This window comes from Puntigrus tetrazona, chromosome 24, assembly GCF_018831695.1.
Source record: "Puntigrus tetrazona isolate hp1 chromosome 24, ASM1883169v1, whole genome shotgun sequence".
Classification (NCBI taxonomy): Eukaryota; Metazoa; Chordata; class Actinopteri; order Cypriniformes; family Cyprinidae; genus Puntigrus; species Puntigrus tetrazona.
This window is the reverse complement of record NC_056722.1, coordinates 18,508,617-18,526,213: the sequence shown is the minus strand read 5'-3', so window position 1 is coordinate 18,526,213 and position 17,597 is coordinate 18,508,617. Positions and strand designations below refer to the sequence as shown.

General features: G+C 39.1%; 1 protein-coding gene across 2 annotated transcripts in view; it reads left to right on the top strand.

Moving 5' to 3' along the window:
* Positions 1–10,423: 10,423 nt before the first annotated feature.
* The window catches only part of ctnnd2a (catenin (cadherin-associated protein), delta 2a), a 245,003-nt gene continuing 237,829 nt past the window's right edge, over positions 10,424–17,597 (top strand). For both annotated transcript variants that reach the window (XM_043227004.1, XM_043227002.1), the window contains exon 1: positions 10,424–10,660. The gene's annotated coding sequence lies outside the window, so the exon portion shown is untranslated. The remainder of the gene's footprint in view (positions 10,661–17,597) is intronic.

The following is a 17,597-nucleotide window of genomic DNA, read 5'->3' as shown; positions in this document are numbered from 1 at the left end:
TCAAACATTCATGACAAACATTTGTGATTATTTGCGTAAGCACTTAACTAAAGATCCGTCAAGCATTAGGCTATATGTTTGTTACTGTTATTAAAGTTATGCACATACCTAAAAATGATTGACTTGCTTAAATTATTAAGCTTTATAAAATGTATGTGATATTTGCTCAGGATACTCTATTAATGTTCATTACAAAATGATATCATAATTAAAAATATTGAGAACGTTTTACCAGTTCAACCAAGAGATCCGTTTTCCTAATTTTTATTTTTATTTTATTTTATTTTATTTAGTTTTAACTCCTTAAACTAAAAAAAAAAACAATAGGGAAAGAAAATGTTTAGTTCTCAGCATGCTTTGTAGACGGGTGGATGAAGGAGAGAAAATTGAAATTCTATTTATGTGTTTTTGAGCGAAATGAAACCTATATTGTTTAATATTCAGTTATGTTTGACATTTACATTGACGTTTCCGCTGTTCAGTGCAATAGTTGTGCAGAACAGTAGAGCTTCTGTTTATGGACACTACTAGTCGAAGTCATTGAGTTTTGTTCAGTGAGCTTTAGCTTGAATTCCAGCACTTTCCAGTATTACTTGATCTGTTTGACTGTAAAAAAAAGTCAAAATATATTCCAGAATCAACTAAAAATAAATGAGCATATTTCACTAATTATATGAAATTCATTCAATATTGTTACTATAATTTTAGTAAATAACTTCTTCCTTTATTTTACAGTGCGTAGGTCTAGGCCTTGCTCACTGACTTCTCAAAGCTCTGACAAACGTTCTGGGAAGTTTCCTTTGCAGTTGTGAAAAAACTTTGCTCTAGTAACTTAATATAACGTTTGTTTTAAGTTATCAGGTTACGAATAATATTCTCAAACGTTATTTTTGTATCTTTCAGTGAACTTTTTTCCTGAAACATTTTAGTTCAAAAAATGTTTGAGCGTGACTACGTTCAAAATGGTCGCATTTAAAAGTGTAGCTATAATGCAAAATGATAAAACTGAATTTTACCTTAACATTTGCAACAAACGTTTGAAAAAAATGGCTTGTCTGAATGCTCAGAGAAATGTATAATTTAATTGGAATGTATTTCTGTTAACTGAGACTAATCTGTAAAAAAAAAAAAGTATGAATCAACTTTTAACTGCAGTCATGACTAATGTTGAAAGCGGTCACATTGTCAGAGGAAGTTTATTCATAAGCTTCTCATAATTTGTTTAGCAACTTCAGAAAAACTAAAACAATATTATCAATGATTACAGTATAAAATTACAATAAGAGCAATATGAATGAATAGCAAAAAGAAACTAAATTTAAAAAAACAATGGCAGAAAGTTGCACTTTTTATAATTTTTTTGGTTTAAAATATTGTTATAAGCCAGAAGCGATAACTTAGCCGCACATCTTTTTTGTTTTTATAACCATAAGCCAGGGATCATTTTGGATGCAGCATTCCATAATTTAATTCTAAAAGTTTATCCACGAGGTATTACTTAAAAAAAATAAAAATAAGCTTACGATCAAGCTTAAAATCACATTTTAAGAACAAATAAGCAAGAATGATTTTGACGGGTTGGCATTATAAGCCCGATTTTCCTAAAATTCCTACTATGCATAAAAAAGCGAAAGAAGAAGAGAAACAAAGCTACAGTAGCCTCTGAGAAGTGTGTAATGTAGTGTGAAAAGCAATCACGAGTCAATGATGCTGGGTAATTAAAAACATCCATCACAAGCTGTCTTGCTTTCACCTGGGTACCTGGACGACTTATCAGACAGGATCGTACTTGCTTCTAAAACACTATATGATTCACTGACCAAATATTTCTCCACCTTTGCAGAAACAATGCTGTTTCTTGTTATACTGACAAAATGAAAGTAAAACTCTAATTAGATCTTACTTTGATGTTTTCAGTAAAAAAAAAAAAACTTGTTATAATGTTTACTTCCATGTTTACTCCTCTTTCATCGTTACTGTTCATTTGTTATAAGGTCAATAAGCGATATTAAATTAGTGTGGGCTTTTTAGTAGCTCCTCTTTTTGAAATTGAAATACATAGGAAAAGTTCAGCCGTTTCCCACGGCTTCGAGATGGCACTCACACTTTTATGAGGAAAATAATTGCGCAAAATATTAATTCAGCTGCCAGCAACTGACTCCCAAAAGGCACGTCGTGTGACATGTGTAGACATATATCGTGCATAATTTACAAAATATCATTAGATACACAATAAGATAAAACATATAGAATTTACAATACTTGAACGATGTCCTGCATGCACAACAAATTAAAAACGGCACGTACTGCCTCGTCACATTATAGCTAATTAAAAAAACAATACATTTTAGGCTACTGAAATAAAAACAAAGATAAAAATTAATTGAAACTATATAGACATAATTATATAGGCAAAATTGCTAAAATGTTAATTACATTTAAATTTAATATAAAAATTAAAACTAATACAAAATATATATTAGTAAAAACCCTGCCATGACTGCTGAACTAGCTATTTGCTCTTGCAAAACAATTTTTACCAAGAAATTTACAAACTGAGATGTTCCCAACCAAATATTTGAACAGTCGTCAGTTACATAAGAACAGAAGGGTCCTTGTGCATTTGGTACTTGACAGCCAAACCAGCAGTTTCCTTCTGCCTTCGATTGCATAGCATTTCATTCTAAAGCGGCATCAGGCCACTTTAAAAAAAGTTGTTGTAAATGGTTATTTATGACTAAAATGGTCAATGGGAGAATCAAGTGTAATGAACTGCATACTGACGTGATTAACTATGCTATCAAACATGAGCTTAGTATTATTAAACTCATACTCCTCATATTTGAAATGCAATAGAAAGTTTGAGTTTCTGACAGCGAACAAATGATATAATGCACTTTTGTCTTTGAGTCAGATTGAAATGATTCAGTTTTGCATCTTTAATTTGAATTTTTAGATCAAACTAAATATTACATGAAAAGGTGGACTGCTTTTAACCATGAGCAACCGATTGAACTGTAAGTGTTTAACACTATATCAGAGCCAGGTGGTTGGACAGAAGGTTTGCAATGCAAGCGACGTATCCCGTATCCTGTTTACAAAATTCCACCTGCTTTTTGAAAAGGCTTCATGCAGGGTTTGGCACTTCCTTAAGTACCTGAGGTCTAAGTCATAGGTTTGTTTTGGCATCAAAGTAATTCACGTAATTGTCTCTAAAGGCATCTTAGGTTTTAGCGTAATGTCCAATTACCACATGCCTCTAGCGTACTTGGGTTTACCTTATATTACCTTACTGTAGCTATTGCATTACTTCACTGGCGTATTGGTTTTACTAATGAGCATCAAGGTATTGTGACAGTCGGCTGCCCCTCCTCTTTATTGTCACCATCACCCCGTCCTTTGTTCGCCGCCCTTCACCAGGCTCCCGACGGAGTGGGTGTGTTCGAGAGGAGGGCGTGGTATTGGCCAGGTCTGGCGGCGTGTGACGAGGCACACCTGAAGGGATTTAGCCTTGTCACCGCCGCCGTTAAATGCCCTGCGCGCCTCTCCTCGAGAGACCGGTCTCTTCCCGTGCATGCACGCTGGTGTCCTCGTGGGTCCAGGAAGGGTGCGTGAAGGAAACAAGCGCGTCGTGGGACTTCCAGGCGGCGACTGCACCGGATACGGCTGGCGGGCCAGGATGCCGAGCCGTTAAATCAAATCTCTGACGACCGGAGAAAGAAGCGACGGAGATGCAGCGGAAGAAGCCGCCGCCCCTCGCGCCCGAACAGGAGAGGAGGCGCGCGCGACCCGCCGGACTCCGCCCCTACCTGGACCCTGCCCCTGGAACACTACCTGACCTTCCACAATCCCAGAAGCACAACGAGGGCACCAGTTTCCCCTTTTATTTGGACACTTTTCCCCTTGGACACTTTATTTTGTACTATTTTTGTTAATAAAAAGCCTCTCCGAGGCCTGACGCCACGCCCACTGTGTCTGTCGTTGGCTCCTCCCGTCACAGTGGTGGAGAATGCGGGCAAGGCGGAGCTTAGACGGCACAGTGGGGCGACATCTGATGACGTCATCCTCTCGCTGGTACCCATGCCGGGAAGGAACAACGGAGACTCTCCCAGCCACCAGGAAGGGTAAGTGACGCTTGCTTATTGTCATTTACCCGGTGGCTGGTTGAGCATTCCGACTAATTCCCGGTTTCTCTGTCCCGGTGCGAGAGGGAGTTGCCGGAGAGGAATCCCTGCCCCGCCCACTCCGACTGCTGGAGCCTGGTTGAGGAAGGTAGCACTCCTGCGTGGCGGCGACCGCCTGACGGGGTTGGCGGCTGGAGGAATGTGACGAAGTCGGCTGCCCCTCCTCTTTATTGTCACCATCACCCCGTCCTTTGTTCGCCGCCCTTCACCAGGCTCCCGGCGGGAGTGGGTGTGTTCGAGAGGAGGCGTGGTATTGGCCAGGTCTGGCGGCGTTGACGAGGCACACCTGAAGGGATTTAGCCTTGTCACCGCCGCCGTTAAATGCCCTGCGCGCCTCTCCTCGAGAGACCGGTCTCTTCCCGTGCATGCACGCTGGTGTCCTCGTGGGTCCAGGAAGGGTGCGTGAAGGAGCTCGTCCGCCGCTAGACAAGCGCGTCGTGGGACCCGTACAGTCCAGGCGACGACTGCACCCGGATACGGCTGAAGGATGCCGAGCCGTTAAATCCCTAAATCTCTGACGACCGGAGGAAAGAAGCGACGGAGATGCCGCGGAAGAAGCATTCGCGTGCGACCACCGGACTCCGCCCTTACCTGGACCCTGCCCCTGGAACACTACCTGACCTTCCACAATCCCAGAAGCACAACGAGGGCACCAGTTTCCCCTTTTATTTGGACACTTTTCCCCTTGGACACTTTATTTTGTACTATTTTTGTTAATAAAAAAGCCTCTCCGAGGCCTGACGCCACGCCCACTGTGTCTGTCGTTGGCTCCTCCCGTCACAGTATCAACGCATTTTTTGGATTTAAGATTGTAGGAATGGTGTCTCCTCCACCGGGGGTCAGAAAGTCAGACTTGTAACCTGAAGGACACGGGTCTGAGTTTCAGATTTGTTCCCTTAGTTTCAAGTGATGTTTGCGCTGACGTAGATGTTGTAGTAAACGTGGAACCCAGTGTTATTCTGAGCAGCCCATTCGTCCAAAAAGCTCAAGATGAAAAATGAAGTATACCTTTAAAAGCCAAATATTTAACAGTATCCTAGTCAGTAGTTGCATAAACACGGAAGATTCTTTCTGCATTTGGCTCTTAACAGAGAACCCATTCACTTCCCTGCCTCTTCAGTTGCATTACGTTTAAATGTAGAGAAATACTTAATGTGAATGTTGGCTCAGATTGAGCCAATAATCTGAATTTAAAACATTCGCAAACAAAGATGTCCACACCCTGTCGTTCTTTAATGGGGACTGAAATGTTTATTTTCCAGAATGCCGGTGTGAAGGTCGAAGCGAGTGCAACCCACCAAGGGCTCTAGTTAGAACTTACCCATACATATCGATAAGAAAAACCTTCTCACAGTCAGAGGTTCAAAGCAATGTTCTTATTTAGTCTAAGAGCTTAAGGTCCAATCCCAGTTGTAACTGATACCCCTTTGTTACGCATGTTTCGAAACTTTTCAAGTGCGCATTTGAAAAAGGCTTTTCGTTCGATGGTAAGCCGAGACGCTGTCATTATCACTTCATAATGGTCTCATGTTTGTTAACCCGAGGATATTACAACAGTGACGGTTATAAAGTGACATGATTTAGGCGATCGTTTTATAGGGAGTGGTCTTGTTGGGGTGTTTGTACTACTTTCTTCACCGCGCCGTCCACAAAAGTTATGATTTCAAACATCCAGCCGTTCGTATTTATGTTTTTGTAATCTTGCTTGGCTGTAAACATCCTTCATTGAGACATGTTGTCTTTTATGAGGCGAGTTTTCATGATGTTGGAGTCTAATGATAATACATTGGACATAAACTTTCGTGTGAAACATTAGGGATGGTTGTAGATGTAGGTGTAGATTGGACCACCGGGAGTATAAGATGTTTTGAATGCAGAGATGTAGCTGAGGTCACTCGAGATGACGTCGCTCCAACTGTTGAGCTGGGTTCTGCTGATGAAGTGTTACCTGCTGAAAATATCGAGTCTGTTTCCTTTTTTTCTAATGATGTTTGAAAAAAAATGTCGGATGTTGGTAAAGTTAGAAGGTATAAAAGATGGAAGTCAAGGAGAACTGTGCTATGATGTTGTTGGAGCAGCGGCAGTTCTCAATTCCAGTCCTGAAATATACTTTCATTACAATATATAAAATCAATAAAGTCATATTCTGTAAAATAAAAATGAAAAGTTTAACAACTATTATAAAAAACAAACAAACGTAAAATGCTAATTCCGATTGTGCAATAACAGGTATGTTTTTTCTGAACTACTGGTTTTAAAGTCTAATGTTATGTAGTTTAATTGTTTAATTTATATGTTTTTTTTATTTGTAAAAATTAAACCTTGTGCAATGTAAAGGACGTTTATCTATATCTATCGGACTTAATTTGGGCTTAAAAATATAACAGGTGCAAAGAGTTTGATACGAAACCGAACGTCTAATGAATGTAAAACTTCAAACTAACTTTACCACAGTTTCGAAACTGGAATTATGAGGGAATATCCTGACGTTTACAAGCAATAAGGCTGGGTGCACAGTAAAAGATTTGTTTAATCTTACGATTAAAAAAAGATTTTCAAAACAAAAAATCCTAGATTTCACCGCTTTGCTCCTATAGTGTGTGGTGTGCCGCAGTGTGACAAAACATCCTGACTGTGACCGCAGGAAATCTCGCAAAATCTCTCGAGACTTGATGATAAATATGTTTGATTCTTTCCAAGCTTCCCCTCCAAATTCAAAAGAATCAGTGAACAATTGCAGATATGGAAAAAGCAGCATACTTTAGTTTGACCCAGAGAGCCACGTCCCACGATATTCACTAAACCAATCAATCGTCACTCGTGGGGGGCATACGGGACATATTACAGGTGGTATCTGTGTCAGTTCAAATATTTGATGGCATGCACCATTGTGGGTCTTTCCGTGCGTTAAAATGATTTTGTCTTCAGTTCCCCAGAGTGTGCACTGAAATGATATTTGTTATTTTGGATTTTTCTTGGAAGGACTTGAATGTTACTTGTTGCCGTTTTCTTAGTTTTATCTTGACTTTTTTTCCTATGTAGACAACTGAGTAGATTTATCAATGTCTCTGAGTTATTGTAGTTATCGTCCACAGTATTACTGCACTCCTTTTGTAATGTCCATTGTGTTTAGGCCACGCATACATCCAGACTAAACTAGTGCAGATGGTTCTTTGGGGTCGTACATAAATGGTCGGATCCGTTAGATATTCATGCCAAATATTCATAGCATGCAAATACTACGGTTTAAGGAAATGTCTGCAAACTTTGCAGAAATTATATTGGTGATTTTGACTTTTGTTTTTAGTTCTTTGTGAGCTGTAAAAAAGTGAATCTGTGGAAAACTGTAGTAAGATCTCACAAAATAACGATTCTGATTGGTCATTCATGGCATTCTGTGGTCAAATATTTTTGCATAATGGCTATTAACATGTATATAACTGATTGTTGCCATAATTATATTATATTGTATTATATTTAAGGTTTTTACCACAAATTAAAGCATAATGCTGTATTTATACACAAAAATAATGACTCTTCTCTGAATGCAACATTGCAATCTTCCTTCCTTTTTCTGTAGTTCAAGTCAAGAAGGAAGATGTTTCCACACCCTTCAACTGTGATTCACATACAGGACACACACACACACACACACCCAACCCCTTATACAGATAATGCAATTCATTCATATGACAGTTTTTATATCTTGCGGTTTATGAATCAGTTCACATTGCTGCGGGTGTAGTCACCTAGTGTTACTTTGAGTTGTGCTACTCTATTTTATCATTTCAAAGTATCGTTCAATACATTTTCTGATAAACTGAACAATTTTGCTGTCGGGATATTACGCAGTTACTTAAATCATGAAAGGAAAGCTTTCACATGCTGCAGATGAATGACGAATGCCCTCTTATGATTCTTTGAAGCCCTTTTAAATTCTGCCAGCTCAAATTCCCAGCCAAACAGACACAAGAGTAAAAGAAATGCATGTAATTCTGTCAACCAAATCTGCAACTTTCCTGCCCAGACAAGTGTGAAAAAGCATAGGTTGATAAAAGAGAAACCAAACCAATTCTTGTAAACTCCGAGCTGAGAAAGCTTGTATCATAGCATTATTTATTTATTTAATTTATTTATGTATATTTTACATTATTTATTTATATATATATATATATATATATATATATATATATATATATATATATATATATATATATATATATATATATATATATATTTTAAGACAAATAATGTGTGATGTATCTGTATTTGTACCAAATTTTGTAATGGATTAGTCCATAAATAATAATTAAAAACATTTTAATAAAAAATCAACTCTGGTGTTTGTGTGTTTTTCTTTGCAGATTATTTCTGCAGAACAACCATAAAATGAAAGTAAATTAAAAGACATAAAAGAAGTAAATTTCTGTATTAAATGTGCATATGTACAACATCAGACTTTGTAACAGAAAAAGGGCTTACAGTAAATATGTTGGGAATGTAATTAAAATCTAAAATAACATTTTTAGGAGTTATTTTGGCATTTTGCCTCATAGCAAATATTTGTCAAGTTGTCTCCATGATTTTGACATTTAGTTGTACAAAGTGTTTGGCAGAATGTATGACTTGGAAACATTATATGATTATACCAATGCATGATTTATAACCTGTCATTTTATTTAAAAAAAATCTCAGACCTTTGTGTTTTAAAAGGGATTGTTGACCAAAAATGTCTTTCTTATATGAAGAAATTAAGATATTTTGAAAAATGTGGATAACCAAACAGTTGACATTAGCCAGAAAAAAATAATGTGGAAGTCAATGGCTACCATTAGCTGTTTGGGCGGGTAAATGATGATACCGTTTTTGTTTTTGAGTGAACTGTTCCGTTAAAATGATTATTTTACTAGTTTAGTCCTTTTTTGTTGTTGTTCCTGTGCTGACCGTCTCTCTGGAGAGCTGAGTGAAGTCATTTATTATTCCTCATTTTATTATTCAGAGCCATACTGGGAAGTTGCATTGTTTCATCAATAATGTCAAAGTCTAGTTCTGTTTATTCAGCAAAATATGTTCACTTAGCAACTTTGCCATTGTCAGAGTCCAACTGAAGTGATTCATATCCACAGTGGAACCACTGACCGGCGATCATCGTTGCACAACCGGCGTCGTTTCCCTTCGTGTTTCCACAACGACCTAAAGATGGCGCTTTCGTCTGACAGTCTGAAGCTTCGCAAATAACCTACTTAATACTACGTCTAGTCTTTACAGAAGTAAATATACAGATAGAAGTTCTATGTTTTAAATACCCACAAGACAGGGCGACCACGTGGAGTTGCTGTATTGATGTAGTCATCAGATTACTGGGTACGCTTTTCACTTCAGTTAACATTTTTCACTGTAGCTTTATATTTGTCTGTCTGTGTATAGTGAGGCTATGGGGCACGTTAACATTAATTATGAGACTTTGCTATTATCATTAAAGAACAAAGACTTCTAACCATGTAGAAGCTAATGGGTGTGGAGCACAAAAGACGCCGCTCAGCTCAAGAGAATGATGTCACCTGAACTCGAAGGAGCTCGATGCGCATGCGCAGGAAATAAAGCGCGTTTACCGCGTCTCTTGTGACAGAAAGCACGTGCAGAAATACACGACCAAAATATGCAGGAACGGAGGAGGGAGGGGGGTTGGGGGCATGTTCCTAGACAATATACTGGCCAGAGGTCCGAGAAACTCCAGTTGCACCCATATTATGTCTCAAATGTTGTCAATTTATAACCAGGATTGCAAATTTGTCAGAAAAATGTTCGAAATAGATTGTGATTTCATTGTGTAGCATTGTCCATTGTTTGTAGATAGCTAATCCTTTGCGGATTTGCAATATTTTAGATTTAGCTAGCCTAAATTTTAAACATATAACAGCATTGCACAATGTACAAAAACGCACCGAACGTAAGCAACATGCTAAATTAACAAAGATATACATATTTTAGTAAGCACAGAAAATCGTCCAAAACTCATAAAACACGGTCTAAATTAGCAATTTATACGCTTCATTAAATGTGTTACAAAAGAAGGTGATTTATGCCGAATAAAGGACAGGTGTGTGAAACGTGTTCATATACTGCCAGAAGATGGTGCTCTGTGAATGAATTTATCGCGAAAGCTGTGTGTATGTGTGTGTGTGTGTGTGTGTGTGTGTGTGTGTGTGTGTGTGTGTGTGTGTGTGGATGAAGGCTGGGATGGTTGAGATAGAGAAAAGGCAGCATCACCGCGCGCTCTGCCTCCGTTGCGTCCGCGCGAGCCTCAGCGATTCGCTCCTTCAACAGCCGTTGCTTGTCCCTCACTGTGTCAACATCCAGAGAACACTTCGTTTCCTTAAATAACCTCAGCAGGGCATGAACGCAGGATTCTTATCCAGCTAAATTACGGATTTAAAGCGGGGAGAGGAGAGCGTTTGTTCCCTGGACATCATTTGGTGAGTGTACAATGTCATTCCATCGCACTCAGTGTTTGTTCGCGGGGTAATGCACTATTTCAGGTTAGCTCAGTTCAGTTAAAGATGTCTTATTTCGGTTAAGATGGAGGAAAGTAGCACAGAATTCAATTCCAACAAACCTGCCTCAAATTACTGAATAAATAGAGAGAGATGGAGAGAGAGAAACGAGCTCAAGCATCTGTGCTCAGTTTAACAATAGATTTTGGCATCGCAGCTCATTTAAAGAGGCTGACCCAAATTTTAAATGGAAGGTGGGTGAGTGGAAGGTGTAATGAATTTGGGAATAAATAAGTATGTGATTTTTGTCTCTCTCTTAAACACCCGAACAAAGGTCTTCAATGACATGGCAGGTAAATGAGCACAGGTTTTACTTTTCACCTTGAGAACTAAGTTGGTACAAATGGTTATTCGAGATGCTATAATCCAGAGTTTTTGCTGAACGCTTGATTTGAAATGCCACGAGGTCTACCAGCACATCCCCATGAGCTCTGTTTGGTCCACTTCCAGCGTATTCGGACTGAATATAGTTCTTCAAGATATCTACAGCTAATACTTTGTCATTGTGTGTGCTATTTAAAATAAGCACTGGATGATTCTTCGCGAAGTGATGTCACGCTCTCAGTGTGTCCATATGTCAAGACTATTGCTGTTTACAAATGCATTAATTGGCATTTCAGGTGTAAATATTTTACAGTGCTGGAAATGAAGCGACGAAGCCTTTCCATTAGGAGGGAATGCTGTATTGATCCGGAGAGCTGACTGACAGATCTTTCCACGGGGTGCCTGATCGCATCTGTAAATAAGCCCATTGAATGAGCTGTAGATGATGAGGGACAAAGCTGGATCAAAGGCGTGTAATGTTATCTACAGAAAGCTTAATGCTGGCCCCTGCAAATTTCACGGTTTCGCATGAAATGCACACCGCTTGCAGCATGCTAATGGGATGAAGGACGTCTAAAGCACCGAGATCCTGTTTATCAAAACATCTCAGTTATCTCCTCGCTGTTTGTTTGAAAGCATGCACGGACAGAGAGATAACGGAGAGATTCAGTTTTGTTTGCTCTTACCCGGCCAGAAGATTTGGCTGGATCGTTATTAATTCTTCTCGTCTGCCGTCTCTCGGTTGTCTTCTGTGCCGTGGCAGCATGCTTGAAAAGCACCATGTGTTTGGTGATGAAACAGGGAGAACGTGTGAAGTGCTTTTCACAGATATGCACTATTTTAACAGACCGATTTCATGCCTGGCATTCCAGGCCCCTGTTGTTCGAGGAAAATCAACTTGTGGCCAGGTCATCAGGCGTGAATGCTGTTGGATGAAGATGAAAAACTCTCCAAATAAGTGTCAGTTGGGTTATTCAAATGAATCAGAACTGTAATGACTTGTCGGTGTGTAACTAGACACTGATCCGTCATGGGTTTTGCTGTGCAGATTACTAATTAGTGTAGCTATCAAGGTCTTCAAAGGCTAATTGAGCACCTAGAAAGCCTGGCGTTTAAGAAGCTGTCATCATATTTGCTGTTCCATGATATGAATTATTTATTTCATCGAGCCCAAGGTGAGGGTTGGGCTCTGTTGATAACCATGGGACGTATCTTGGGTTACAATGAGTGGTGGTTAAGTTTTAATTTGGAGCCACATGGCTTCATTTGTTCAGATTCCCCCAAACCCCCCACACAGACACAGGTTTGGGTTACAAGGGGTCAGCACTTGCATGATACTTATATGGAGCTAACAAACATCAGCTACCGGTGGGCAAAGGCAAGCTTAAAAAAAATACTGTCACTTTTGTTGACTCATTAAGCTTTAATCAGTGAGGTCATTGCCGCCAGAAGGGACAGGTTCAACATAACACATAATTCTGCAGGCAACCGAGGATCTTAATAAGATGATGATGATGTCAGGTCTCATTTTATGAGAGTCCTACATTATCAGCTGTTCATTATTCATCTGTGTAAAGTAACAGGTTTGATACCAAGGTAATTCATTAGCAGATACAGAAAATGTTTCACTTGAATTTATAAAATTCTATAAAGTCCTTTTATTCTATGGCAAATGGTTGGGATTTTTTTACTGGCTCTTTCTGCAGGTTACATCGCTACACCAGTCGGTGGCTGTTATGGCTCAGCGTAGGTCTAGGGGTACTGGGGTGTAACATTTAAAAAGTGAATGCTTTTATTTCTTTTGTGACTATTAAATAGTGAATAGTTTGGAGGTGACAAAAAAAGGAAAATTTATGTACGTGTACAGTTTTTACAGTATTTACATGAACGATACACAAGACGGGAACGGGAAGAAGGGATGCAGGCTGTGCTAAATCAAAGAAAATAACAAATCAAAACAGCCTCCAGCTACTTAGCTTCCCCTAAGCTATCTAGAAACAAAAATATGAAAAGAGAAGGTCTTCAGCGCTGGGGCATTCAGAGATGCCCTAACTAAACTACACTCACTTGGCCAAAACAAGAGTATATGGGGTGGCACTCGCCCCTAACCTAATGTACTATACAAGTGTATGTAGTGTATGTCACGTGACGTTCTTAACTGTCCGCTTCTCTCTGGCCTCATAACCCATAACGCGTGATCAAGTGTTTTACAGTATGGGGGATGAGGAAACAAAAAGGCATCATACACAGTGGGCAAGTGACACACACCCAAATGAATACAATACACAAGAATAGCAAAGAAGGTAGCAGGCAGGAACAGCAACAAAAAGGGGGGGCTTGTGGGTGGTCTGGCGTGCTCTTTTATCTGGGGTGGTCTTAACCGATTGGAGACTGCAGAATGGGTGACGTCAGCACTGATGAAGATTGACGGGTGACTGGAACCAATGACCGGTAACTAAGAAGTGAAAGAGCCAAACAACAGGTAGAGGGGAAAAAAAAACACACGGCACAACACGAACACGTAACAATGGGCGAAAGTGACCATAAGATGAGTCAACAATTATAGACTGAAAAAATTGTTAAAAAAAATATTGATTCAGCATTTCAATTTCAACTGTAGTGCAAACGTAGCAGTATTTGATTTTGGACACTCCAAAGGAGTCATTAAGTCATTCACTCAACCAATTAGTTCAAAGCGCTGATTCATTCAGTGACGAAACACAACTGCTAAACGTTCCTCGGGGGTGTGCTTGATGCTGGCGTGGTTTTCTTTCGAATTATTAACTTTAGCGGAAATGGACCTAGCAATATTGTGTCTAAAATGTAAGTTACAAAATTTTTAACTCATTGTTTATTGATCTGCTGTGAAAAAGCAGTATCACACTCATTCGCAACCTTTTTTTAGTGGTTGTTAGATGTTCCATTATCCTCCCGGCAGATTCCTACAATATGAGACATTTTTCCTCACACGTGCCTACTTATTTGAAATCTCATATTTCAGCTCTCCCACAGTTCTGCCGCAAAAAACTAAGACGCAAAATAACACAGCTGCACTGTCACAAGAAAAATGTCAATATCTGGTCACCTTGTTCTTAAAGGTGCTATTTTGTAAAAGGTGCATATTTCTAACTTTGAAATTGCCAGAGAGTTGTAAATAGGCTAGATAAAAAATAACATTTGTTGTTTTTATCACATCAAGGTCATGTAAGCTAGACTACGTCATTAGCATCGTCCATTTCTTTTAGAAAACCAGAGCTGTATGGAGATGCAAGTGTATTCCGTTTTGTATTACATTTTTTGTATTTGACATTTTAAAAATTATCAGGAGACATTGCTGATGTTAAAATATAGACTTTCTGCTTGTTTAGCTCCACATGCTTAGCGTTTTCCCGTCCACACATGATAGAACGGTTGCTTTATATAGTCTTGTTTTCATGCTGTGGAGGGAAATAATTCTCTGACCAACTGATCCTCATTTGCTGAGTCAGTGGAGTCTGTCTGCGTGTGTATGTGTGAGTGTGTCTCTCACCATATTGATTTTCCTTTTTTCTTTTTGGAAAGACGGAAGAAAGGGTCTAAGAATCAAACTGTAAACACTCGCTAGGGAGAAGAGGGGGTTAATCAAACGGCGAAGGTTCTGTTCGCTCACGGCTAAATCCCGCCAAATGCCTTGTCATATCAGGTTCCTGAATATGCCTGCGTCCTGTCAGCGCGTTGCACCTCAGCTGCTTTGCACACCTTGAGCGGAAAGCGTTCATCACCAAGCCTGCTATTTTTAGATCCTGTATTTTTAGCTGTGTAGAAAATGAAATCAAATGCATGGTTGGAGTCCACCCAGTGATGTCTTTGATTGACAGCTGGGTCCTGCTCAATAAAAAAGATGTCTAGAAAGGATAAGAGGTGAATTTGACAAAGCAATAATGAAAAGTCTCCATCAGTCTAATATTGATTTTACACACTTTCATTTTTAAAATAGGCAGTTTCGCATGGTATATTATTATGCTTTGTCACAAAAATCGTCAAGTATGAAATCATAGGGGAGAGTGGGGTAAGATGTGCTACTTTTAATCTTGTCCTTTAAAGAATGACATGTGAGATCAGACTAACAGATATTTGAATACACTATTTATATAATTTATGTGTATAAATGTATGCATAGCACATGGTATCTAGTTTCTGAGTCATTGCAAAGGCAGGGCCACGAGCAACTGACGCACGCACATCATTGGGCACCTGCAGGTTTAGCAGGAGAAACGATGACCTCGGACCCCTTTTCCCCAGTAGAGGGTGCAGTGACTGACTGATTACCTCAACCTTCTCTGGGGTGCTGCCTGTAGAGTCACGCTTCACTGCATGTAATTATCAAGGATGAAACCATTTTATAAGTGTTTGCCTTTTCCTCCCCTTCTGATTCCCTTGTGTCGGCCCCATCCAAATGCTAAAATGCTACTTGATAGAAGGGCCACAAATTATGTGGCCAACAGTCAGAGGAAACAAATGAGACTCAATGTATAGTTAATAGTTACAAAATTATTACATTGTTCTTGTTTGGAATGGAACATTATGGTAACACTGGACTGAAAATCGAAAATTCGAATTAAAATGAGCCGTTTGTTTAGATTAACAATATATATATATATATATATATATATTTACTAATAACAGTGATATTATGCAATTCCCAGTGTTGTTAAATGCAAAATATTGATTTTAATTATAAAAGAAAAATATGAAATTTATTGCAAAAATAATGACTGCTCCAAACCATTCATTATAATGCCCAGCCCAATCAGCTGATCAAGCAGTTCTGTGTGTGCAAAAATTATTATTTTTTAAATCCTAAACATAACATATGTTGCTATTTTAAAACACACTACTATGATTCATGCAGAAAACTCTTAAAATAAGTACTGATTTATCTGACTTATTTTATTGACAGATGTAGCTAACATCTGTATTCAAAGTTCTTAAAAAGACTGTTCGCCCCCAAATTGTGTCATTATTTTAGTCGCACCAAAAGTTCCAAACCTGTTTTATCACAAAGGTTTGGTTATTTAATTAATTGATTATTTTTTTTGTCATGAAAACCCCCAGAAAGTTTTATACATGACAATGGTAATATTTTTGTTCTTGGCCATATAAATCTGTTAAGCTGCTGCTACTTTTCATGACCTCTAGCTGGAGTGCCAATGAACTCTGCTAGAGGGTCCTCTATCCTGTTACCTTTACTACTCATCCTGGACTCTACTTCCCATAATCCTCTGGACACATCATCAATTGCAATCACCTGTTTCTCATCAGTTCACAGCTGTCTCTCATTAGTACGTCTTTAAAAGTAGCACACACACACTTTGTTGTATAGTTGTATAGCTCTTCCATGGTTTCTCAGTTTTCCGTGGTTCCGCCAAGTTTTGATCCCTGGATTGTTTTTGTTTACGATTGCCTGATTTTCTAAATTGCTTATTTTTTTTTTTTTACCTTGCCTCTGCCATTGTTGTTTGCTGTTATTGTCCACGGCTGTTTGGCCATGCTCTCTTTAAAACCTGCATTGGGATCTCCATCTCACTGTCACGCCCCAATCATTACAGAATCACCAGGCATACCTGGATCCAGCAGCTTATATGGAGTTATCCAGAAAAGGTATGTATCCAGCAGTCCAAATAATGCGTATTTGCCAAGGCGATCATTCTATTGAGGATTATGTTGCAGACTTTGTTGAACTGGCATATCTGACTTTTATGGACGAGATCTGCCTGATGATATATATTTTTTTTTTTTTTTTTGAAAAGGCTTAGCTGAGCCACCGCAATCTGTCATGCTACTACACAGCCCAAATTTGACTTTAGACACGCATTGATTTGGCAATGCAACTGAGTGGTTCTGCATTTACTGTGGTTGTGGTGGAAGAGGACCATTTACATGGCCACCACACCACTGCCTTCACCTGTCATTGCTGCTTTTCCTCGTGCTCATCCTGTCACGTTCACCACTCCAGAGTCTGCTCCAGTCCAAGACCCTTCAAAGTCCACTCAAAAGGCTGTTCCACAGAACGACTGCCAGAGCCCACTCCTTCAGTGGTATGGCTTCAGCCATGAAGGTGGGGCCTGGGGTCACTGCTTGAAGGCTCTGTTGCTTCATTTTCTAATGGACCTAGTCCTCCATCACTCCCACTGTTCAGCTTTTGTTCCATCTCCTTGCTCACAACACAATCAAAATTATTTTGATTTTGTACAAAACTGTGCATCTTCCTGTTTCTGCTGACACAGAAAAAAACATACTCTGTATACTATTTTGTTGTGCCAAATCATTAAAATCGGTATTTTCATTTTCTTTCCATACAAAAATATTCTGGTCACTTCATAACATTACACTTGAACCACTGATGGCAAATGGAAAATTCAGATGACGTCTTTTACTTTCTCTGGATCTTGACAGTGGAAATTGTATGGCAGTCAATGGGACATAAGCACAAAGTCAACTGTGCTATGTGAATGATGTAATTATATCATATTGAGTTAGAACCTCAGTCTTTGCG